Consider the following 26,982-nt stretch of genomic DNA (forward strand, 5'->3'; position numbering starts at 1 on the left):
GTTAGGTCTGTAACAAAACTCTGAATCCACACAACCCTTAAATTTGCAGGCATTTGCATCCAGATTTGCCTCTGGATCTAAACTTTGCAGGCAGCCCATCTCTAAAATGGGCCAAGTCCAAACTCCAGTTTTGACCCCACCACATGCTGGAGAATTTGCATATGGATCTGAGCTTTGCATCTTGGGCCCATCTCTAGGCCAGAATCCCCTTTCATGCTGTTTTTCACTCCAATGCAATTCCATTGACTTTAGTACAGTTACTGCTATTTTACCAGTGTGAGAGCAGAATCAAGCCCACCCTCAGACATGGTGGTGCAGTCCACAGAACTCCAGGTCCCAGCATGCAATGCTCTTTCACGCTCAAAGTGCCCTAGTTGCTGAAGCATGCAGTCTTTGCGGGCCACAGGTAGTCTCATTTGGTTAATCTCTATTTTAGTTAATCTTTTCTATACTAACTGTGCTTGTTTCTGAGACTCTTCAGTTAAGTTCCAGCTATAGAATATTTTCATTTCATAAGCTGATTCCATTTCTTAAGTAAAATTCTTGTTTTCTGGATTTGCGCATGTTGGCTGCTTTATTGCTTTTGTTTGACATTTCCACAAATTCTCTTTTGTATGTGACATGAAATCTGCTTAATTCTCCCTTTGTTTTCTTCTGAGCTATACAAAAAAAAAAATACAATGCAAGCTGCTGCATCTCTCTGAACACTTTCTCTCTGTGCAGTGCCAAGGAGACACACTAGAGGGGCAAAAAAAATCCCTTTACAGAACAAGATAGGGCAAGTGAAAAAAGCTGCAACAGTAAATGACACATGCCTGGGCAGCTGGTTTCTTCAGGACCCAGATAAGGACAAAATGTTTTCTTTTGTGAAACCCTGTAAATGTGATTTCACAGCCCCAGAATCGAGTTGTTCACTTTGACACAATGAGAGATGAGGATCCAGAAAAACACCAAAACGAGTATAAAGCATGCAGGGGGGGAAAGTTGGCTCACTCCTTTGCTTTACAAGATACAATAAAGATATCTGAAGCAGAGGTAGATTGTCGTCATCTCAGCAGTGGAACCCAACTTGTGGTCATGCCTTGGGACACCTATTATGAAGTTTATTGAAGAGTATTATCCTAAGGTGGTTGTGACTGTGAGGATGGTGTGACCTCCCATAGGCAAAGTTCACTGCTTGCGATCTGTTGGGAACAGGCTAGTTAGAAAAACAATATTTTTCTGCAGCAAGCATGCTGAACGCCAAGGACTTACAGAGAGAGACCAAGCCCTTTACATATTATGGGATCCGCAAGCCTGAGCTGTGAGGGAAAGAGAGAGGTGGAGCACCGTTTGCTTGGGTTCCTGTTTGTACTATCTTGCAGAAGGCAGGAATAGGCATAGTGTGTCTCTGGGTCCCAACACCCCTTCAGTACTCGTTACATGTATTTTTTTTAGATGGAACATGCCCTCCACTCATCACTTCTCTATGTCAGTGCTGACCAGTTTCCCACTTGCATTCCTCAGCCCTTTGCAACCAAATTCTAAAGTGCTTATTACCATAGCGTGTAGGAACTTCCCAGGGGTTACACAAAACAGTGGAATGTAACCGGAAGGGAAAGCCAGTTCTCTGTCCAACTCTGTTTTAAACACCGGGTTCTAATTTTATGCACACTGCCAAGTTTTCTTCTATTCTGGTACTTTGGGGGAAATTTTAATCGAACAGGACAGTCTTGCAACCAGATCAGAAGGTGCGAAGAGCATAACTCTTTCTGACCTCCATTGGGGGAGTGTTTCAGGGCCTTGGAACTACAGTTGGGAAGATTCTTCTTCTGGCTCCCTCAAGTACATATCTGGGCTCTGATCGTACTTGTACTGGTGGGTTGCAGAAGGAAAGAAAGAGGGTCCCTGCAATAACATGGGCTTGCTTTATTAAAGGCTTTGTAGATTGGCACTGAAGTGGATCTAGTAATGAATAGAGAAAGAGATGAATGCTGGTGTTATGCACAAGCTATAGCTTGTTTTTCAGCTTCTTGTTAGGAGCCAAAGAGAGTGAATTCGGGGAGTGGGGGGCAAAAAGGTACAAACTACTGTGACCTGGTCATTGTCCAAGAGGAATGGACAGATTCTGCTTGCTAGCTAAAGATGGACGGCATCAAGCTTTGATGGCTGTTGCTGATTGCATACCCAGAGTTAGCAATGAGCCCAGCATGATCAAGGCTACACTGCCTTATCTACCAGAGGATCGATGTTCTTCATTTAGGCTCCAATTTCCTCTTTGCACTGAGATAGCCGAGAAGCAACGCTGTCAGAGCAGGCTGAAAAAAAAAAAAAAAAAAAAAAGAGAAACCTGTGTGTCACCAGTATATTGCAAGCCATATTGTCCACTATATCCCCTAACACTGATATGGTATAAGATCAATGACTGAAATGAGATGATGTGATGTCCATGCCCTTGGAATGTGTTTCAGGAAATGCTATTTCAAGCTCACTACATCAGCAGTTTCTGCACTGAAACATCATTATTTCAAGCTGTATGGAAAAATGGCAATTGTACATGGACTGAAGAGGAGAATGGTATAATAATATCTGTAAAATTGGGGCCCGAGAAGACAGGTCTCCTACAGCGGTCTTACATTGTTCATTTCCCAGTTAACATCTACTGGATGTTAAAAAGCAGTGCTCAAAAGAATCAGTGGGAGTGGAATGTCGGTCATGCAAGAATTTTACATTCCGAAGTTTACTGTTTACATGGACTGTTGGTACAACCAACACAATTTCAGCAGGAGGAGGAGGAGGAGCTGGTGCATTCCTGTACAAAGGGACTTACGTCTACTAACAATAAGAGCAAAATCATTGCCTTCTCAGTCTTGTTGCTGGAAAAGGAAAGGATTGGATATTTATATTTCGAGTGAAAACATCTACTGTTACATAAGATAGGATAAGCAATGTTTATAAGAAATGTAAATCTTCATGGTCCAGGGCAAAGGACAACCACTAACTGATGGGGGTCAGGAAGAATTGCTCCTATGGACAGGTTATTCCTTAAACTTGCCCACTCCAGCATCTCTTGCTTTTTCCATGGAAGAATCGGGTTTTGTCCACTATCAGATACCACTGGTCTGATCCAGTACAGCAGTTCTTATGTTCCTAAGAATCATTATCTTCTGTATTCCAAGTGACTCAACTAGACCTTTCCTTGATTATATGAAAAGCATTTTCATGTGGTTTCTTATCAACCTGACAAGCACATGGGTCACTGTAGAATAGTCCAAGTCCTGCATTCCTTCTGACATCTGAGCCTTATTTCACAGCAGCAGCTGTCAGCTCCTATGGCAGAGCAGATAAAAACACTTCCACTATTGTGCCAGGCTCAGGAAAATGCCTCGCTCATGCTGCATTTGTTTGCAGAGGTTAATCAGATTCAGAAGGTTTCTAGAATTTTGAAGAGAAAGTGCTGAAGAGCTGAGATGTTTATGCAATGGGTGAAACCCCTAAAGAGCGCAGAGAAACAAGGGGTGAAGCAGAATTACTCTGTGTCCAGGGAATAGTCCCACAACAAGCTTTCAACTACACTTACCTACACTAGACTATCAAGGAACCTGATAACATCTGTATAAAAAGTACATCCTCTGCCTATAGGAAAACAAAGTGTTTTACTTTCCACATCTACAGGAGCAGACAGTCAACACATTCTTCTCACACCCCCATAAGCAATTTCAGGGGCCATTTCCCTATCCCCTACCTTGTGTCAAGCAAGAGGCATCTCTATTCTGTTTCTCTTTCATTCTCCTTCCCCATCTTTCTCTCTCCCTCCCCTTTGTCCCTTCTATCTGCCTTTGAGGTCTCTTTGTTTTGTACCCAAACCCCACCCCACCCCAGTCTTTTACTCTCTGCCATTATTTTCTACCTCCCCAAAAGTCCTGACCCCTCTTGCTCGTCTTCCAAGATCACTAGACAAAGGAAGAATGTGGCTGCCATCACCTCTGGGTGCTGTGTTGCTGTCTCTCAGCTGCTTGCAGCATTCTTTCAGCTCCCCAGCTCCTCTGCTGCAAACACAGCACTGCAGTGAAAGGCAGTGGGGCACAGCCAGGAGGATGAGAAGGAGCTTAGAGACAGAAGGCACTCGGAGTGGTTATGGAGAAAATGTTTGAGCTACTGATCTGCCTCCCACAGGCCCTACAGCAGCTGGGCAAGCAGCCCTCAGTGGCAGGCAAGTGTTGAAGATTTTTTTCTTTTTTGCACGTGCGTGCGTGCACACACACACACACACACACACACACAGATATAGCTATAAACAGCTAACCAGGAAGCCAGATCCAGATTCCAGAGAAAAGGGAGCAAAATGCTTGATCTTTCAGCTAAAAGCTGGAGGTCAGGTAGGTCTGCTTTCAACCTATCAGTTGGGTTACATTTTGAAAACTCCCTCTACAATGGTAAGGGCTAGAAACTCTCTTTTGAAAACACTTTGCTCTGTGTTTTTTCTAGATTTCAGAGTAGCAGCTGTGTTAGTCTGTATCCTCAAAAAAGAAAAGGAGGACTTGTGGCACCTTAGAGACTAACAAATTTATTTGAGCATGAGCTTTCATGGGCTACAGCTCACTTCATCGGATGCAGAGAATGGAACATATAGTAAGAAGATATTGTGACAGGCTGGTTAGAACACCTGCAGCCAATCAAGAAGCTGCTAGAATCAATTAAGGCAGGCTAATCAAGGCACCTGGGTTTAAAGAGGAGCTCACTTCAGTTTGTGGTGTGCATGTGAGGAGCTGGGAGCAAGAGGAGCCGAGAGTGAGAACGTGGACTGTTGGAGGACTGAGGTGTACAAGCATTATCAGACACCAGGAGGAAGGTCCTAGAGTGAGGATAAAGAAGGTGTTGGGAGGAGGCCATGGGGAAGTAGCCCAGGGAGTTGTAGCAGTCGCACAGCTGTTCCAGGAGGCACTCTAGACAGCTGCATTCCACAGGGCCCTGGGCTGGAACCCTTAGTAGAGGGCGGGCCCGGGTTCCCCCCAAATCCTCCCAACTCCTGGTTAGACACAGGAGGAGTTGACCTGGACTGTGGGTTCAGAAAAACGGCCAAGCTGAGGGCTGCCGTGAAGCTCCAAGGCGAGCAAATCCGCCAATAAGCGCAAGACCCACCAAGGTAGAGGAGGAACTTTGTCACTATATATATATATACACATATATATATATATATACACACACACACACACAGAACATGAAAAGGTGGAACATGAAAATCTTAATTAGCCTCTTACTCAGCCTTTTCACGTTCTCTCTCTCTCTGTGTGTGTGTGTGTGTGTGTGTGTGTATATATATATATTATATACACAATCTTCTTACTATATGTTCCATTCTATGCATCCGATGAAGTGGACTGTAGCCCATGAAAGCTTATGCTCAAATAAATTTTTTAGTCTCTAAGGTGCCACAAGTACTCCTGTTCTTTTTTTCCTAGAGAGTTTAGCAATGATACTAAAGAAGCCAAAAACTATGGTGGAGGCTGATATCCCTGGAGCAGCCAGGAGGGAGCCAGTGACAGGGGAAATGGCTAGCTCTGAAATTCTGCAGGAGACAACCAGGCATCAGACCAGGAGCCCAGAGCTCCCAACAAATACGAGAGGAGAGCTGCTAACTATTAGGTGCAGTACACCCCTCCTACATTTTATTTTTGCTATGTCTACGATCAGCTAAGGTCTTATGATTTTAAAAGGACTCACCCCTGATACCATTGCTGATTTAAACTTCAGGTGGAGTCAATTAAGAAGAAGCAGAGATTAGAGGGGCTGGACATGCAGGCATGAGATGGAGAAGCAGAACCATAGCCAGCAGTTTTAATTTCACATTTTCAGAGTTTTTAGATTTTTCACTTGATTTTTTTTTGTTTTTGCTTTATACACTGAGTGTTACAAAAAAACACACACACGCTAACTGCACCTTGGCATTTGCTTTGTAGGAACAATTTTTCTGAGCCTAAGTATAGAAAACACCACAGTAAATTCAAATACTGTAGTAAATGTTCAGGTTATCTTTTTTTAAAAAAGAGGCAACCACTGTGTTTAATTCAAGGCTTGGATTTAAACTAACCTTACCCTCCACATACATATTACACAGGGCCAGATTCCAATACCTTTTGTGATACTTTACCTCATAAGAAGTCTTATTGACATAAATGGGATTATTCATTTAGGGTCTGATTTAAAGACTATTAAAATCACTGGTGATCTTCCCATTGACTTCAAATGGCTTTGGATCAGGCCCACAGTAAAGTTGTCTTCTGGGTGAGTAAGAATATTAGAATCTGGCCCATAGTGAGATGGTGTTACAGAAGACAGTGTAAAAACAACCGTTAGGGCCTGTCATCCTTCTCAACCTTCAATACCATTGAAGTCAGTGTTGTTACACTGGGGTACAGGCTGTGTGCAGTGAGAATCAAGCCCCGTCTGGGGCTACATATACTTGTCTGAAGCATGGCGGCTCTAAAGTGAATGCTTTGAAATGCTGCAAGTTTTAAGTAGTTGGAAGTGCTTAGTCTGCATTTTCATAGCCTGTGTCAGAGGGAGTTTGTTTTATTTAGTCTAAATGCCAAAATGAAGTGTGGATTAAAAAATAAAACACCTCCAGTCCTCGGAAGTGTTATTATGCATGCCTGCATCTCAACAGCTTTTCACAGTTTTCCAGCATAGGAGGAAAGTGTTTGCCACTAGAGTTCCAAATATGTCTTTTAGAGCCGGCTCCTGCTATTTTTTGGCCTACACACACTTGAGAAACACAGTGAAATGCTCTTGTATTGAATTTATACAAAGGCCTTCTTAAGAATATGAAACAAGAAAGATTGTTAGATTTCAACATCTATAATCCAAATGAACCACTAGAAGTGGCACAGACATGGATTCCCTGCTATCAGCATAAAGGGATGTTTAAACTAGGTGGAAAGACTAAGAGGGTATTAATTCAGAAGAGAAGTAAAAGGAAAAAAAAAAAGTCAAATTTCCATCTACTTTAGCTACAGAAGCACTGCATCGAAACAGCAGCACAAGTTGGTGGATAGAAAGCTGGCTAGATCGTCGGGCTCAATGGGTAGTGATCAATGGCTCCATGTCTAGTTGACAGTCAGTATCAAGCGGAGTGCCCCAAGGGTCAGTCCTGGGGCCGGTTTTGTTCAATAACTTCATTAATGATCTGGAGGATGGTGTGGATTGCACCCTCAGCAAGTTTGCAGATGACACTAAACTGGGAGGAGAGGTAGATATGCTGGAGGGTATGGATAGGATACAGAGGGACCTAGACAAATTGGAGGATTGGGCCAAAAGAAATCTGATGAGGTTCAACAAGGACAAGTGCAGAGTCCTTGCACTCAGGACGGAAGAATCCCATGCACCGCTACAGACTAGGGACCGAATGGCTCGGCAGCAGTTCTGCAGAAAAGGACCTAGGGGTTACAGTGGATGAGAAGCTGGATATGAATCAGTGTGTCCGTGTTGCCAAGAAGGACAACGGCATTTTGGGCTCTATAAGTAGCGACATTGCCAGCAGATCGAGGGACATGATCATTCCCCTCTATTTGACATTGGTGAGGCCTCATCTGGAGTACTGTGTCCCGTTTTGGGCCCCACACTACAAGAAGGATGTGGAAAAATTGGAAAGCGTCCAGCAGAGGGCAACAAAAATGATTAGGGGACTGGAACACATGACTTATGAGGAGAGGATGAGGGAACTGGGATTGTTTAGTCTGCAGAAGAGAAGAATGAGGGGGCATTTGATAGCTGCTTTCAACTACCTGAAAGGGGGTTCCAAAGAGGATGGATCTAGACTGTACTCAGTGGTAGCAGATGACAGAACAAGGAGTAATGGTCTCAAATTGCAGTGGGGGAGGTTTAGGTTGGATATTAGGAAAAACTTTCACTAGGAGGGTGGTGAAGCACTGGAATGCGTTAACTAGGGAGGTGGTGGAATCTTCTTCCTTTGAGGTTTTTAAGGTCAGGCTTGACAAAGCCCTGACTGGAATGGTTTAGTTGGGGATTGGTCCTCCTTTGAGCAGGGGGTTGGACTAGATGACCTCCTGAGGTCCCTTCCAACCCTGATATTCTATGAAATTGTAATTTTGTGTTGTCTTGTATTCCATGCGAAGATTTCAACTGTGGCTGGCTTACAATAAGGAAAAACTGGCAGCAGGTATCATAAGCTGGGGAAGGCTGTGGCTCCCCCTATGTGATGGCCCCAGCTTGGGCTGCACAACCTACTATCCCGGCGCTGGGAGCTGGGGGGCTAGCCTGGGCAGGGGCTGGCGGCCATGATGTGGGAGCTCGGGGCTCTGGCGGGAGGTGAAAGGGGTGGGGCCTTGGGTGGAAGGGGTGGGGCTGGGGGCTAGCCTTCCCCAGCCAGCAGTTCATATGCCGCCCATAGGAAGAAGGCCTGAAAATATAACTAATTCTTAGAGGGGGTTGCAAAAACGTGTGTGGAAGGTGCCAGTTCAACAGCACTAAAGGCCGAAGTCTTCTGCTCCGCCACATCATAAGGATGGCACAGAGAGGGGCAGCACAAGCCACTCCATTCTGACTCAGTCTTGTCCTGGAGGGAACACTCGCTATGCCCAATAAGTCCTTAGCCTCTCTGCTAGCACTACCAACTAGATGGCTGAGTTTGGGCCTGTCCACTCGGAAGGGGGTTGAGACCACCAGCTCATTTCCTAGAACCCACCAAATAGCCATCACTACCAGCCGTGGCAAGATTCTAACCAGTGGCCTAGAGGTGGAAATCCCATTGTCAATCCCCTGTCCTATCCAATGTATCTTCTTTTAAAAGTTAGTAGCCCCAATCTGCCCTCAACTTCACCTTCAGTTATACAGTATAACCTTATTTAAGTGCATAAAACTGATTGCATGTAACAGAAAGCAGAATATAGCCTGTGTGTCTATGTGACCTACTATTATTCATGTTCGAGGTACAAAGCTTTCAGAGCAAAAATGCTGTTGATAATCTGGAGCTCAGCACAGCCTCAACACTGCAGAATGAATGTGACCTCTCTTCTGCATCAAACCTAATATATTATAAAGGAAAAAGGAGAAATTAGCCAAGTTCTTGAATGTAGGTTTTGTCTTTCATTTTAATTTAAATCTTAATACGTGGTGGGGCTTTTAAAAAAAATAATGTTGAGAGCTCTGTATCACGACTGTGTCATTCTCTTCAATCATTCGGTTTCCTTTTGAGAACAAAATGACACCGAAAAGCATGAGAGCTATGTGGGTAGTGATACTAGTGAAGAACCTGCTGCTTGAGTCTGCCCACTAAGATACCAAAAGAAACTGCCTGCTTCTCACGGAGAGCATCACCTACTACTTCCCTAACACAAAAATGCTGCAGTATTTTACAACAGAGCTCAAGGTTGCTATTACAGGCTGTAACGCTGTAGACAATTACTGTAGAATGCTCAGATGCTCTTAGAAAAGCCTATTTTAACATTTGTAAAATCCTGCATGTAATTTTTCACAACCCAGTCTGCACCCTCAAATCTGGCCCCACCATGAGTAAGAAATAAGACATGGTGAGGCTGATTTATCACCACACATTTTCACATAAAATTAACACAGGCATATTTAGTACATATTATTCTCAAATCTAACACCATGGAATGGTGTCCTAGTACCCATACCTTTGCAGTACAGGGTCCATATCAGAGTTGTTTTCTATGCATGGTTTTTTGTTTAGCTAGAATGTCCCTTTGCTCTTGCATCCACCATATGTTCCCCACATTTTAAAGAAAAGGACAATTGGTTTATCTTTGTTCATTACCACAAGGAGTGACATAAGGCTCTGATTTGGTAAAGAGAACTATGCAAGAGTTCCCTTGTGCCCCCAAACAGCCTCATTGGCTTTGGGGTGCATGGGTCTGTTTACACCACTCTCTTTGCGGGGCTCATGCCTAAACCAGTAAGTGAGAATCCTAGGACCTCCCAATCTAGTAGTCTCTTAATCTGCATTCTGAGGCATTACCAAGAGCCATAACAGAGTATAATCATATGAGCTGGTGAAAACAACAACATATGATCACCAGAGACTGACGACAAACTATGGCCATATTGTACTTATCCAAATGCACAGATTCAGCAGTTGCAAATACAGGTGTTTTCAATTAGCACTTTTCAAGATACCAAAGGAGGTGAGCCATGTTCTTTCTTAAAACCACACTGCGGGGAGGGGGTGAATTAACAAACTGAGGAACTATGAAGGGGCAGAATTGGGGTGACAAACTCAGCATGAATGAAAGCATTGAGTGTTGTGGGAGGCATATAAATAGAGCGCTTGGGACCCTATTAATGGCCAGCAAGTCTTGTCTCAGGTATATATTGTAGCTGCATCTTTTCATTCTTTTATGTCTGCGATATCCTTAAATGAATTATATAATTGTGGGGGAGGGTAATACAATTTCAAAAATAAAAATTAAAAACCAATGTGGGGAATATTTAAATTTAAATAAAGTGCACAAGGGTATGTTTAGTGATAGTCACTACCATGGTAAAAAAAGGGGGAAGATTTTACAAAATTGGTAATGGACCAGTTAAACATCAGCAAATGAGAACCACAAGCTGCATTCAGTGGCAATTTAGGGTATAGCAGAGCGATAGGATCAAACCTTGAGATGGCACATTTAGCTAATCTGGAGAAAGCCATTTAAAAATAGACATCTGAAAGAATGGATTCTGAGACATGGTCACATTTCCCATCATCCTGTGATGTAGGATTTAAGCTACTGTAGCAGCAGCAATACAGTAGATTCACTAATCTGCAGTTCATTGAACCACCACCTGTGTACTCTGCACAAAATATGAGCATTTTTTCCCCAACCTCACAGCAAAGATGTGATAGCAGATTCTGTAGTGAGGTCTCCTATTACACATCCCTTTTTTAAATTCATCCAGAAAAAGATAAGGGGGAGGGGCAACCAGTCCTCCATCTGACTTTTTTCCCCATCTCAGTTGCACCTTAGGGTTGCACCATATTAGGTTGGCATATTCTCTTTGATGATTAAACTGTACTGTATATACAGTGGAGCTGGACTAATTAATCACGTCTTAGAGAGACCCTGGCTGGTGACACTAGGCAGAACAGGTTTGTCTTATTCTGGAAGCTAGAGCCAGGGAGAATTACAGAGTCTGTCTGTATCGATTGGTCTCAACAAAGAATCCGCTATTTGTTAATTACAACCAAGCTCTCTCTCTGCTCTATCACAAGGGACATTACATTGGCATGGTGGACACGTGTCTCATACATGGAGGCAGCAGCCAGCAGAGCAGAAAATCATCATCAGGTACATCCAGCACAAAAGCTGCCAGAAATGAGGGAAAGGCAAACATGAAATCCAACGTCAATAAGCTGCTGGTTTCCCTCTGTTCTGAAGGGGTTACATCATCCCGCCGACACTTTGCTTCTTTGATCCTGTTACATCAAAGCCCTGCAGGAGAAATCTGAATTGGAGTAACCCCTGCAAAAAAGGGTATTTTCCTGAAGCTGGCACCATCAAATATGTTCCTCTTATCTGCTCTGCCATAGGAGCTGACAGCTGCTGTGAACTAAGGTGCTGCATGGCCCGACAAGGAAGCATGCTAATTGTGGTGTGACAAGGCAGGTAACACAATAAAACTTTATACCTCTGAAGCTGGATGGATTACTGCCAGCTCTTCAAGTACAGCTCAAGAGGTTCACTAATAGGGCTGTTTAGAACTATTTTTCAGAAACACCTCTGCTTTGGCTGAGGTTGTATCCACGAGATTTGCTTTTACGCCATTCCCAGGGTTTGCCTCTTGCCCCAAGCCTTCAATAGATGATTTCTTGCCTTTAGATATGAAGTGTTATTGTCTGTCCAATTAACACTAATAAAAAAAAATCCACACACACGCAAAGCGGAATAGCTACAAGGAAAAATATACAAGGATTCTGAAAGACTTTGGGAAGCATGGTAAGAAACAGAAACCCAAACACTGAACCCCCTGCATGATGGTATAAGTTGCCCATGAGAAATAATCCCTTCAGTAAGTCAACAGTGCCAATTTTCTCTCATTATATAGCATCTGACATGAATTTCTACTCTGAATGCCACCGAAACAGAAAACCTCCAATATATGCAGAGATTAGCTGACATATGCTGCTGGAGATGTGACATACATTAAGCTTGTCCTATGGGCAAGATTCTGGGTTCGCAATGGACAGCTGGATAGCACAGCTCTAGCAGATGAGCAGATGTGGCTTGAAGCATTCTACCTCCACAGGGCAGACTCAGGCAGAATACCTCAGGATGGCACTATGGGAATGAAGCATCAGGAGGTAGCCATGTTAGTCTGTATCCACAAAAACAACAAGGAGTCTGGTGGCACCTTAAAGACTAACAGATTTATTTGGGCATATGCTTTCGTGGGTAAAAACCACTTCTTCAGATGCATGGAGTGAAAATTACAGATGCAGGCATTATATAATGACACATGAAGGGAAGGGAGTTACCTCACAAGTAAAGAACCAGTGTTGACAGGGCCAATTGATCAGGGTGGATGTAGTCCACTCCCAATAATAGATGAGGAGGTATCAATTCCAGGAGAGGCAAAGCTGCTTGTGTAATGAGCCAGCCACTCCCAGGCCCTATTCAAGCCCAAATTAATGGTGTTAAATTTGCAAATTAATTTTAGTTCTGCAGTTTCTCTTTGAAGTCTGTTTCTGAAGTTTTTTGTTCAAGTATAGCTACTTTCAAATCGCTTATAAAATGTCCAGGAAGATTGAAGGGTTCTCCTACTGGCTTTTTGTATGTTACATACATACATACTTTCCGCAGTACCCCTTCCTAGGCAGTCATTTCCCATTTTGTATGTGTGCAACTGATTGTTCCTTCCTAAGTGGAGTACTTTGCATTTGTACTTATTGAATTTCATCCTACTTACTTCAGCCCATTTCTCCAGTTTGTCCAGATCAATTTGAATTTTAATCCTATCCTCCAAAGCATTTGCAACCCCTCCCCGCTTGGTATCATCCGCAAACTTTATATCTAAATCATTGATGATGTTCTCTCTGCCACTTTTAGTGTGCCCACCTTTGACCCTATGGTGTATTGAGGACTATGTTGGAATTGCAAGCTACCACTTTAAGGATAGGGGAGTTTTCCTGATCCTTCTTGCAGGCAAGAGGGCTCTGTAGCAAAGTGTGCAATCTGAGTCAGCTAGAAAGAGCCAACCTAAAGCAAGGTGGAATGAGTTTTGCCCCTCTGCCACAGGGAGCAGCCTGTTTTTCCCTCTCTCTGGCTTTGGGTTCTTGTGTGTTACCACTCTGAACGCTAAGAATTAAAGTAGTGCTACATTGCAACCTTCCAGCAAGAGTATTTGTTTTTTAATCTAACTTCTCTTCATATGCCATGAACGTAACATCATTCAATGGTGTTCCCCTCCTGTCCTCCCAATCTGGTGCTGCAAAAAAAAAAAACAACAACAAAAAAAACACACAACAGACAACTACTACATAAATTAAGCATACCTGAGATGCCATGGTAGAACCCTGGTCTGTAATAGGATGAGAGGGACTGGAGAAAGAGGGTCAAGTTTCAGGAGGGACATAGTTTGATGGGACAGGAATGCAAGCTGGTGGCTGGATTGCTACCAGACAAACACAGGCTTCCCAGGTTGTTACACTCTGCCTCTATGCATGCTCAACAATAACCTCTTTCTTACAATGCTGCCTGACCACCACATCATTTATTGCTAGTTAAATATGGTCCTTCAGTTGCAAAGATATGGCCTCTTGCACTTAAGCTAAAGGAGAACTTCCTTAGCTAGCAAAAGGGTTCAAAAAGGTGTGAGCAGGAGACAGTTAATCAAATACAGGAAAAGAATTAAAATTGAAGCTAGCTAAAAATAAAGTAAAGAACTCCCTAAAACATTTCAATATTTTGGCCAAAGCAGAGGTTTGGGGATTTTTTTTCCACCTCCTTGTCTTTAAAACTGCTACAAACTTTGCTGGTTCCAATTTGTAAGTTTACCTCTTGAAATCTAGCATGAAAGGGCAACACTCTGCAAAATCTAGCACTAACAATGGTACATGCATGGGAAGGGGGAGTTGGTGCATAAGTCAACCATTATCATGTCAGCACTAATATCATGGCTCACACATCTGAGGGCACACCTGTTGCAACTACCACAAATGTAATCACTTCCTATTATTTTTCTTTCTACATATACTCTCACTGAAAAGCTTATTTTCTTTACAGACAATACACTACTTCACTTAGCCCAGCATATGAAAGGAGAAAAGTGGAGATGATTATTGAGATGACCCTTCCGTCAGTCCTTTGATGATAGCTCCTCAAATCCAGACAAAAAAATAAGGTTACCCAGCAGCTTTAATGAACTAACTATATTTAATTGATGTCTGACATTAACTAACTCTCATGAGAAAGGTTATACTTTTGTCCCAGACAGACATCATTCATATCCTCACATAAATCTAGTGTTTATTGAGTAGGACAATTTATATCATCTTACAAAATGTCAAATAGATTGACTCTTGCTCCAGTTTCTAATTTCCTGATATAATGAATATGTACATTCATTGTTTGCTAGAAAGTGGATCTCAGATAAAGTCTCAGATTATACTTCCTGACTTTAAAATTAATTACTGACAGATTAAAAAATATTAATTAGGAACAGCAAGATCCATCTATTGTCATTTATACAGTAGCAGTCATCATAGTATCTGAACACTAGGATTGCCCAGTGCAGCAGGAGAAGGAAAACATTTGCAAAAGCACGTCTGCAAATTATTTGAGGTCAGGATTTGCAAAGGAGCTTCTGGTAGCAGGGTTCCAATTCCATGTGGACTCTAACTCCCACATGTGCCTTTGAAAATCTCAATACAAAACGCTACATGGAGTAAATTGCCAGCTATTTCTTGTGATTTTTAATCAAATGGCACCTGATTTTCACTCAGTGATAAGCCATTTTAAAATACGATCCAAACTTGGGACAAATTATATGCTCACACAGCCCCATTGACTTAATGTTTTTGAAGTTGTCTAGGCTTTTGTTTGCTCTCAGATCTAGTTTTATTATGTTTGCCTATATCTAGTCTATTTTTATACATGCTTATACAAGGGAGAGCTCACTACCTGTGCAAATCAAGGACTGACTGGAAGGTGCAGCAGGGCTGAAGCACACGAAGGAAAGTGGAAGGGAAGGGAAACTCATCTTTAATTACCAGTGCCTTAAAAGGGCCAAAACACTTAGTGCTATGAAAGTTCTAAAACAAGAGAAGCTGGAAACTCCCCGTCATAACCATACTGCTAAGGGCAGCCTAGAATTCCTCCTTACCTGTAAGGGGTTAAGAAGCTCAAATAACCTTGTTGGCACCTGAACAAAAGGACCAATGGGGAAAGAAGATACTTTCAAATCTGGGGTGGGGGGAAGGCTTTGTTTGTGCTCTTTGTTTTGTGTGTTCTCTGGGGAAGCAGAGAAGCATCAGGTCAGAAAACTCCTTCTCCTAAAATCATCCTAAAATGAGTCTCAATATTGCAAAAAGAGTAAGTAAGTAAGGTGCCAGCTTCAGGAAAACACAGCCACACTCCTGGAGACTAAAGAATACGGGGTTGTCTCCATAGATGTAAATCTTAGTATATGCTACTATTAAAAAAGTTTAAAAGTTAAGCCACTCCTGGGAGTGGCTTTTCACCATTATTAAACTGGTGAAAAAAAAGCAATTCTCTCTCACATTATTTGCAAAATGAAATTTTAAAAAAACGAAAAAAAACCTTTGAGAGAGATGATGAAATTCTCACTCCATCAACACTAAAAACAATTACTATTAAACTGCATCTCATGAATATGTAATGAAAGCGCAAGATGCATTTCTCTGCTGGTACTGTTTCAAACAGCTGCCTTTTGGTAGTAGGAACACCATTTACACACACATCAAGGTCTCTTGCTGGTAAATGTCTGCCTAAACCAGAACCTTCTCTCAAGAAGGTATCATGATTTACTGCCTGGAAAATGACTGTGTTGTCACAAACACAACTTTGCTTCCATGGGCATGATCAGGATGCAGCAGGTTAGGATAGTCAACGTTTGTCCGTATACCATTCACTCAAACCACTTCAATGCCTAGGAGAAACAGCAACCCAAATATATCTTGGGGACCAGCATTCCTTGTGCACCAACACTGCAGTTCACATGAAGAAGAAAGTTTCCTCTAGCTTTGTACATAAAGGGCCTAGGGACAGAGCACTCAGGGAATGTCTCTTGATTCTGTTTGTTTTCACCAGCAGTCTAACTAGTTTCTTAACCAGGCCCATTTACCACGGTATGTGTGATACATGAAGGGGCGGGGGGATGAAGGGGGAAGTAGCTCCCTTTGATGGGCACCCAGCCAGCCAGTTAGCTGTAAAATCCTTCTTGGTCTGTTCTCTGCTTGCCTTACCTGTAAAAGGTTAACAAGCCCACAGGTAAAAGAAAAGGAATAGACACCTGACCAAAAGAGCCAATGGGAAGGTAGAACTTTTTATAATTGGGAAAGAAACTTTCCCTTTGTCTGTTGTTCTCTGGGCTGCAGGGACACGGAGCAGCAATGCTATCAGCAAAAATGCTGTATAAGGTTTGAACCAGGTCTGAAAAAGTATCTTCCATACCTAAAAGAAATAATTTGAATAGGGAATGTTTAGTTAGACGCTATCAGGTTTATTTCTTATTTTGGCTTGTGGATTTCCTCTGTGCTAACCCCTGATTCTTTTGTTTGCTTGTAACCTTTAAGCTGAACCCCCAAGAAAGCTATTTTGGGTGCATAATTTTTGTAATTGTTTCTTTTAAGATCTAGCAAAAAGCCTAAATTCCAGATGTATTTTTTTCCTTTTTGTTTTTAATAAAATTTACCTTTTTTAAGAACATGATTGGATTTTTGGTGTCCTAAGAGGTTTGTGCATGTTGTTTGATTAGCTGGTAGCCACAGCTAATTTTCCTTTGTTTTCTTTTTCAGCTCTTCCCCGGGAAGGGGGCGGTGAAAGGGCTTGAGGGTACCCCACAGGGAGGAATTCCCAACTGCTCCTTCCTGGGTCCAAGGGGTTTTTTTTTGCATTTGGGTAGTGGCAGTGTTTACCAAGCCAAGGTCAGAGAAAAGCTGTAACCTTGGGAGTTTAATACAAGCCTAGAGTGACCAGTATTAATTTTTAGAATCCTTGCGGGCCCTGACCTTCTGCACTCAAAGTAAGGATTCAGCCTTGACAGTATGTGAGTGGCTCCATTCAGAAAGCCAGAGATGGTTGGCCTTCAAGGCACACTGTGTTCTGCATATTTGCTCAGGCTTTTCTCTGAAGGGTAGCTTGAGGAACTGTGGGAGGCTTTCTTGCAGTTTGGGGAGTTCTGACTAACTGACTTTGTGTCTATCTAGTTTGTTCTGAAGCATGTGGTTGAATGTTTTCTGCGCAGGCACCTATCCCTTGCGATGGGGGACATTTTACTGACAACAGACCCAATCCTACAAAGTGCTGAGCATCTCCTGCAAGGTGCTGAAGGCCTTCAACACTCTTTTACATCAGTGGGAGCTGAGAGACACTCAGCATGCCAGAGGAATCGCTCAGCACTTTGCAGGGTATGATCCTGACAAAATAAATTAAATGAGAGAAATGTGGGAGAGGGAGGCTGAATGTCTTCTCTCTCCTGGGTGGGATTAATCTTCTTTCATCATCCCCTCTTTCATTTTCAAAGCACTAGAGCACACCATTTTTCCAGACTAAAGTGTTTTAATCTGCAGCCAAATAAAAACATTTCCATCATTCATATTCTCTAGGTCTGTAGGGGCCCATACAAAACAGTGAGATATTCCGATCATTAAAAGTGACAATACATATGTGCATTACCATCCATTATGTAGGACCAGAAATATTGTTACAACACTAGCATTATATTAGGGGGGAAAAACTGTAGCCAAAAGCTCATCCACATTTGGATTAATAGTGCAAATATCCAACTGTCTGATTATTGTATATGTCCTTGTGTAGATGTTTTCAAACTCATGCTGTCTCTATAATTGTGACTAAAAAGGCCATCAGATTCAGAACATTGTTTCCCATATTTCTGAGTTACATTTATGGGCTAAGACACGCCAGGGTACACTGTGCTGTTGCCTTGTAGTAATTCAAAACATGACAGGGGAACTGCAATTCTAGACTAAAGATGCATTAGCAGGGCTGTCTGAGGGCAACTTGCACAACACCTGCTCATTCTTAGCTTAGCTCTAGTCTGCTAGGAGACCCTCAATTTCCTGAGCAATACATTTTGCACAGCTATACCAGCAAAAAAAAAAACAAAAAACCACCCTTTGCTGAAGCTGGAATTGTAAACAAATATCAGTAAGTTAAGTTGAAAAAGCCTTAATAGAATGCAACAGTTGAAACGCTGAACGGCCCAAAAGCCCGGGAATTTAAAGTTAAGGTTACACATTAAAAAGACAAAAACAACAAGGAGTCTGGTGGCACCTTCAGAAATTAATCTGTTAGTCTTAAAATGCATCTGAAGTGGTTTTTTACCCATGAAAGTTTATGCCCAAATAAATCTGTTAGTCTTTAAGGTGTCACCGGACTCCTTGTTGTTTTTGTGGACACAGACTAACACACGGCTACCCCTGATATTAAAAAGACAAAAATTCAGGCACAGGAAAATATGGTAATGCCAGTGATGCCAAATCTTAACAACCGGTTCCCTCCTCACCCCATGAGAGGGTCGTGGCCCACCCCCGGCGACTCCTGCCCCATCCAACCCACCGCATTCCTTGACACCCCCCACCACAGACCCCTGCCCCATGCTCCCCTGACCTCTGACTGCCCCCAGAACTGGGCAGGAGGGTCTCATGAGCCACCATAGTGGGTGCCAACCCCACCGCTAAGAGCCAGAGGGACCTGCCGGGGGGCAAGGTGCGGAGTCCTGGTGGTGCTTACCTGGGGCAGCTCCCAGGAGCGGGGGAGCGTAACTGAGAGGAAGCAGGGGGAGCGGCTGCTCCCCCACTGATCACATCAAAAGTGGCGCCTTAGGCACCAACTCCATGGGTGCTCCGGGGGAAGAGGTGGAGCAGAGTAGAGCGGGAAGCACCCACAGGGAAAATTTGGTGGGTGCAGAGCACCCACCAGCAGCTCCCCGCCCTGCACCCTGCCCCAGCTCGCCTCTATCTCCTCCCCTGAATGCGCCACCGCGTTCTGCTTCTCCGCCTTCCCGCGAATCAGCTGTTTGCATGGGAAGCCTGGGAGGGCTGAGAAGCAGGCGGTGGCTTTGCACTCAGGCCCAGGGAGGTGGAGGCGAGCTGGGGCGAGGAGCGGTTCCCCTGCGCCACCCCGGGTTACCTGCTGCGGCACGGGTGGCCCTCCTCGCGCCCCCCCGCCTCAGCTCGCCTCCGCCTCCCTGGGCCTGAGCGCAAAGCCACCGCCTGCTTCTCAGCCCTCCCAGGCTTCCTGCACGAACAGCTGATTCGCGGGAAGCTGGGGGGTGGGGGCGGAGAAGCAGAGTGGGACGACGTGTTCAGGGGCGGAGGTGGAGCGGAAGTGAGCTGGGGCCAGGCACGGGACGGGAAGCTGCTGGTGGGTGCTCTGCACCCATCAAATTTTCCCTGTGGGTGCTCCAGACCCAGAGCACCCATGGAGTCAGTGCCTAAGGTGCCACTTTTGGCCGGTTGTTAAATTTAGAAGCTCTTTTAGAAGCTCTTTTAGAACCGGTTGTCCCATGAGGGACAACCGGTTCTAAAAGGGCTTCTAAATTTAACTGGTTCTAGCGAACCAGTGCGAACCGGCTCCAGCTCACCACTGGGTAATGCTGAGTTAAGATACAGCAAACAGTCATGTTGCTGAGGTGCACAGATACTATGATATGGTCCATAAAAGCACATAGATATATCAGAAATTTTGCATCTAGTGATGCCCATTTCCTAAAGACCATTAAAACTGGCATATAGAATTCCTAATCCATGGATAAACTCTTCTAATCCCCAAAAGCTAGCCAATGGTACTGTGATAAATGAAGGGGGTGGGTAGCTTCCTTTTATGGGCAGCCAGCCAGCCATAAAATTCCTGTTAGTAGCTGTTCTCTACTTGCTTTACCTTTAAAGGGTTAAAAAAGCCCATAGGTAAAAGGATGGGAGTGGGCATCTGACCGAAAGAGCCAATGGGAGGGCTAGAACTTTTTAAAATTGGGAAAAAACTTTCCCTTTGTGTCTGTCTGTCTATTGTTCTCTGGAGAGAGGAGACACAGAGCAGGAACAGGGCTGAACTATGCTATAGGAAGCTTTAAGACAGGTATGAAAAACCATCAGATCATACCTAGAGACTACTTCTTTGAAACCCCCAGATATACAAGTAGATCAGGGAATGTCTAGGAAGATGCGATTATATTTATCTCTTTTTTTTTCCCTTCTTCTTATTGGCTCGTGGACTCCTCTGTGCTAACCCACAAATGCTTTTGTTTTGCTTGTAACCGTTAAGCTGGATCTCAAGAAAGCCATTCTTGATGCTTAATTATTATATTTGCGCTTTTTAAATCTTGCAATAACCTAAATTTCAGATGTATTTTCTTTCTTTTTGTTTTTAATATTTCCCTTTTTAAGAACAGGATGGGGGTGTGTGTCCTAAGAGGTTTGTGCATATGTTGTTTAATTAGGTGGTGGCAACAGCTGCTTTCCTTTTTTTTTTTCAGCTCTTCCCCAGAGGGGTGTGTGAAAGGGCTTGAGGGTACCCCACAGGGAGGAATTCCCAAGTGCACCTTCCTGGGTCCAAAGGGGTTTTTTGCACTTGGGTGGTGGCAGCATCTACCCATCCAAGATCAGAGAGAAGCTGTGATCTTGGGAGTTTAATACCAGCCCGGAGCGGCCAGTATTAAATTTTCAGAATCCTTGTGGGCCCCCTTGTGGGACCTTCTGCACTCAAACTGCCAGAGTGGGGAATCAGCCTTGACAGGTACCAATCAAATTTTTAGACCAGGAGAGAGTAAAATCCGAAGATGTAGCTATTTCAAGCCATCTGTACATTTTTGGGTTATGACAAGGCAGAAGATGGGAGACTTCTAAAAGCATTCAAACACTTCATTTTGATAACTCGTCATTCACAAATGCCTTATTTGCTTTAGACTTTCCAGAAGAATTCTACATGTAAAATTTCAATGAGATTGGTTTAGTTTTGGTAAATTACAGGAGGTATTAAAAAGGGGGGGTTATTGGGGAAACTTAGCTTCAAGCTTAAATGTGGACAGATTACTATCCTTCAAAATTACATACACTCAGAGGACACTTCTTTACTGTAGTGGAACATAGCATAGCAAAGAAGATGAAAATAGACTACAGAATGCATACAGCAAAGCAAAAGTGATATAAATTATGGTGACAAGAATATAACTGGTAAAAACACTGAAGTAAAGAAACCATATCATGTTAAATGTGAAGTATCCTATCATATATCATACTTCAGCATGAATATATGAACTTACTGGAATGAGTACATCACTCTTGTAGCATGACTAATACAATCAGCTTGTTCATGTGACCCTGATGAGAGCTTCCTGTATGTGAGATTTTAAGGTGAGAATTTAATTATGTCATCTGGCACTTTAAATCTCTCAAATGAAAAGTTATCAGCAGATAAAAACCTTTTGCTGAGTTCAGTCAGTGATTCAGAGAGGTGAGTTTGCAGAAATGGCACAACTAAATCTAAAGGTAATGTTAACATTTATTCTTTTGGAATAAAGAACAAATTTAGGAGCTCATGAAGTATTGTGCTGAGAGCACTCAACAAAGCCAGGCACAGCATGGGGAGACACTGTTAAAACTTGCCCTTTTAGCTCCATAGTTCACTGCTTCAGAATAACCTGCTGCTAGTTCACCACTGGTCTCTGCTACCCAGACACTCCCAGTAATGGCCCCCCCAGTTATCTGGTGGTACTTTGATATAGACAAATATCCATGTGGTACTAGAATAAAACCACCAAACTCACTTCATCTTGTGACTTAAGCAGTGCTTAAACTTCTAGAAATAGAAGAATTGAGCTCTTACCTCCTATGCCACTATTTTTATTCAGAACAGTCATGACCTTGAGTTTTCCCCAAGCCTGCATTTGTTAAAGGGGCTACATGGATTCACCCGCTTGCTGCTAAATCTTCATCAAACTATCAGAAACAGAAGAAAGAAAAACCATTACTAGTACTTCACGACTTAGAGACGGCTCTTTGAAATGAAGGGCTGGAATCTCTTTCCAGGAAACATTCAGATCTGTATCTGATGCCAGCAGCAGTATCCAACTGAGAGGAGCTACAAACCAAGCATGTGTTAGTACCCCAGGGCACAGTTTGGGCAGCAACATAAAATGAACAAGACAAGGTAGTAGCAAGATAAGAATGGACTGAAGGTTCTTTGAAAGGCTTTAAATGATGCTGATATTTTTAACAGCTTTTAAACCCTTTTTAAAGAGCTCCTCTGCTAAATGTTACAACTAATACATTAGAAGGTTTGTTTAGAATTTTTCCCTCCTCTTAAAACCAGTTTTCTTCTCTCCTATTTCCTTCCTATCTTGCATTCCCAAACCAAATAGTAGCATTTAGTCTTTTTTGGTTTTGTGGTGCCGGTGGATGTTTGAATATACAGAGGCACATTTTTAGAAGGGTGGCAGCCTCTCTTTCATATAGGGACTTGCGTGTATGTGTGCGCACGCATGCCCTCACTTATGGCCAGAAAGGCATTTGAGATTATGAATCAGATTGGAAGAAATTGCTTTAATTTTCTTTGATGTTCCAAAGGCAGGAAAGAATTTCACACCTTTGAGAGTGCCTTTCGTCTGCAAGAACATTATAGCTTGTGGGGGTGCCAATCAGAGCCAATTATAACTGGATTGGCCTCTGTTAGCATAAATCTTTCCTTCTCAAACTTGCTTTTGTGGTAAGCTCACAGTTTCTCAGATCTGTATGTAGTGAGATGTATAGAGATGAAACATGCATTTGCACTTTGTATTAACGTTTCAGACATAATGACTAAAAGGAGTAGGAAGGTGTCCAAATCAGCTTTATTACAAATATCCACTTCTTCAAGTAGGAAAAATATTCAGATCTATGAGCAGCAGGCAACATGCTAGGATTCACTAATACATAGCACGAAAAAGATTCCAGTGGTGCAGAATTGTGGGGTCAGGGAGGAGAGGGGCCTGGTCCCCCTCTCACTTACATCATTGAAAAACAGCAGGAACTCCACTAAAGCTAAAGCATGAAAAGAGAATCCAACCCCAGAACTTGGAATTCTACTAGAGTGCAATAAATTGCACACACCTATCACCACACCAAGAGCGTTCCTGAATGCTCAAAACCCTCCCTGAAGAAATGAGGCTTGCAGTGGCACAGAAACTTATTCTACCGGCTCAGTAGCTAGGCTTTAGGCCAGAGGTGGGCAAACTGCGGCCTGCAGGCCACATCCAGCCCGCGGAACCATCCTGCCCAGCCCCTAAGCTCCTTGCCTGGGAGGCTCGCCCCCGCTGTTCCCCCACCCACGCAGGTGTGCCACCGCATGGGCAGCAGGGCTGCGAGCTCCTGCCGCTCTGAACGGCATGGTAAGGGGGTGGTGGCGGCGGCGCCGTGCACAGCACTTAGGGGATTGGGTAGGGGGTCCCAGGGGGCAGTCAGGGGACAAGGAGCAGGGGGGTTGGATGCAGAGCATGCCTCTTCAACATTGTGGTGTCACATCATGGCCGGTTTTGCTTCCCCTTCTATCAATTTTAAATCAGTTTGTGTTTTCATGAATGTTACATGGGAAGAATAAAGACTGTAGGGTACAAGTCACAATGGGGCCTGGAGTGTTGTCCTGCTGAGCACTGGACTGCCTGCTGCCAGGTAGAATTTGCAGCCCTGAGTTAGGTGTCCAGACTCCCTATCCAAGGCATGGGAGCGTGAGGTGCCTAAGAATGGGATTCATAGAAGCTGGTACATTGAGCAGGGAAGATGCCTAACTAGCCAATAGGAAATGCTGAGGAGAGGGATGTGACCTGAGCCCTATTCCTCAGTGGGAGTTAGGTGCCCATCTCCATTTGGGATTCACAGCTATGAGCTCTGTCCTGGAGTTAGGTGCCTAAACCAGCCAGATTAGTCCTTTGTCAAGAAAGACTAAGGCAGACGAGCCTTCCCACTCTCCCCCAACCATTACCCCTGTGGTTAGAGACCCCAGTTCAATTCTCTCCTCCTCCTGTCATGGAACAGAGACTTGAACTTAGGGCTTCCCCCTTTCAGGGGAGGGCCTTAACCACTCGGCAGTGGTCTCTCAAGCTCTCCTTTTGAAGCCATTCTACTGTGTCTAAATAATTAAACATTCATTGAAGGAGGGGGACCAGAACCTGGCTCTCCCACCTCCCAGATGAGCACCTTAACCACTGGGGTTTGGAATCATTCTGAGTCACTCTCTCCAGCCCAATGACTATTCAACTACTTCTACAATGTGGACCAGCTTCAACAGGAGAGATTGAGAGTGCCCTGTTCCAGAGAACCATGCACCCCAGAGGTCACTGCTGGGACATAGCAGACACTTATGCATGTCAAGCAGCGTGGGGGTGGATTAAACCTGGGTTTGCCGCATCCTCAGCGAGTGCTCTAACCACTGGGCTAAAGTTGTGGGTGGGGGCACCTCTCCCATCTGTTTTGTGTGGATGTGGATGTGCTCTGAGCATGTCTACCAGATTGGCCCCAAAAGCAAGATAGGTGGGAGAACACCTAGTCTCTGAATCTTGCAGTGGCTTAGGCGTGAGTTAGATATTGAGCCACCGGTCAGTGTCAGGATTCGGCTGCGCACATGTCCAGCCACAGAAATACAGGCAAGTTGGGAACTTCAACAGCAGAAACCGAAGGGCTTAGGGATTTTGGCACATGCAGGGTTAGGTGACCATTGAGTAGTGGTTTTGTGAATGCCAATGACACTAAATGTTGGACTTAGGCACCTAATGTGTAGTTAGGTGCCTAAATCCCCCTTGTGAATCCCACTCAATGTCCAGTTTTTTTATTTAGGGCCTGATCCTGCACCACTGAAGTCAATAGGTAGGTGCAGGATCAAATCCTTAAGGCCAAAAATAGGTTGCTAATTTATACACATATGTAGAAGCATAATCGGGACAGTGTGTTACAAATGGCATAGCTCTTAATTGTTCTTAACTAAACAAAATTCATATTGATGTCCATGGGCTTTTCACAGAGTAAGAACTTTAGGAGCTGGTTTTGTGCATGCAAAGCACATTGGTTGCAACAGCATATTTGGCACATATAGTTATCAAGAAACCACCACCACTTATATTTTGCAAATTAAGGCCCCAAACCCTACAATGAGCTGCAATGGGGCAGACGTCTGTGCCCACACAGTGTTCCATTGAAGTCCATGGCGCCCAGTGTGGGCAGAGGGTCTGACAGGTGCACACATTGCAGGAACTGAGTCTCATTGCCTATTTTTTTTTTTCCAAATTTGACCTACCAAGTACAGATCATACATCTGTGAGGGGTAGGATACGAGAGAATCATTTGTCTCGATATGTCAAAGAGTGAATCATCTACTCCAGGAAGAATGGCGCGTGAACTGGCAAGATGCAATTCATGTTGACAGGACAAACCTACTAGAATAGTTTCTGCATGCTGAAGGATAATAGCATCTATTGTGGGACTCTTGTGTTTCTGAAGGAGATTGTTTGCGGGTGCTAAGTTAAATTTAAGTCTTTATGTTACTGTAACAGACAGAAAAAAACAAAAAGGTAGTTTCTTCCTCTTAAAACCCCCTCAATTCAAGCTTCTGACCCGGATCCTTGGCTCCAGCTGAGGAGTGCCCAGCGCATCTTTACATTATCTTTGTAGTCCCCCACCCAATCCTGGGGCAGTTCTATGTCCAACTGGAGCTCCAGCACAAATGAAAGTAGCCCCCAGACTTTGCTCTATCATCGATACAGGACCAGAGAATGAAAAAAGAATCTGTTAAATCTATTCATTAATCAACATTTCTTGTTTAAAATAAAAACATAAATCAGCATGATACTTTGTGGTTGCAGTCTCCTAGCAACGGAACTTTCTCTTAAGTTGTCCGCTCACGGAGGGGGTGTTTAAGTCTTTAACCACCTTCCTGTACAGCTATACTGAAACCGCTAATCAACTCCTTTCTTAATATCAGTTGGATTTTCCATCAAGAGTGGTTGTTTAGGCTAGTTCTCTAATCTGCCAACTGCACTGGCAGAGGAGTAGCCAGTGCAAGTGCACAGGGTCCCATCTAACTCAGAGGAGCCCAGGAGCGCTGGTGGCTCTAGGCAGGGTTCAGTGGTACAATTGCATCCACAGAAATGAGGCCCAGATGTGCACTGCTCACCTGAATGAGAGATGGCACCCAGGTCCCACTCTGCTGGCCGGGCGCTCCTGCCAGAACCTGCAGCACCTTCTCTCAGCACCAGGGACTTACAGGAAGCCTTGAGCCGGGGAAGTGGGGGGGGGGGAAGTATGCACGCCACCGCCACTGGAACAGGGGCACCTGGTATGTGTGCTCCTGCCCACTGCAGATTGTGATGGCAACTCCCGCCCAGAGACCCCAGGTACAGGAGCAGGAGCTGGGCTGGATTGAGGGTGGGAGTAAGACTGGATGTGGACTGGGGAAGGTGGGCAGCAATCCTGTATGTGGGGCATACAGGACAGGGGAGAGGAGCAGGGCTAGATGGAGGACAGAGAGGAAGAGGGAGAGGAGCAGGACTGGCTATGGGGGTGCAGAGTGTGGGGAATGGAGCAGAATTAAATGTTCTGACATATTGAAAAGTTGAATTAGCACACTTGATGAGTACAAATAAGTGTTACCCTCATCAGAATTTGAGGGAGGGGACCCATCTTTCTGTTCTTCCACCACTGAACACTGTCTCATATAATACAGGTGTCTTCAATCTTCACAGCATTAAGATTTTCAATTTAAACCATACTGTGAAATATCTTTCCTTCATAAATACACCAGAGGCTAGATCGTCAAG

At 43.9% G+C, this 26,982-nt stretch overlaps 1 long non-coding RNA gene across 2 annotated transcripts in view; it reads right to left on the reverse strand.

Moving 5' to 3' along the window:
* LOC311516371 overlaps window positions 1-26,982 on the reverse strand; it is a 55,579-nt gene that overhangs the window by 11,547 nt on the left and 17,050 nt on the right. Inside the window, exon 3 of one of the 2 annotated variants that reach the window (XR_014710395.1) lies at window positions 22,050-22,138. The exons of the other annotated variant lie outside the window; for it this stretch is intronic. This is a non-coding gene — a long non-coding RNA (uncharacterized lncRNA). Of the gene's footprint in view, window positions 1-22,049; window positions 22,139-26,982 lie in introns of those variants that run through there. 2 annotated transcript variants of the gene reach the window in all.

This window comes from Lepidochelys olivacea (assembly GCF_965140295.1).
Source record: "Lepidochelys olivacea isolate rLepOli2 genome assembly, chromosome: 2".
Classification (NCBI taxonomy): Eukaryota; Metazoa; Chordata; order Testudines; family Cheloniidae; genus Lepidochelys; species Lepidochelys olivacea.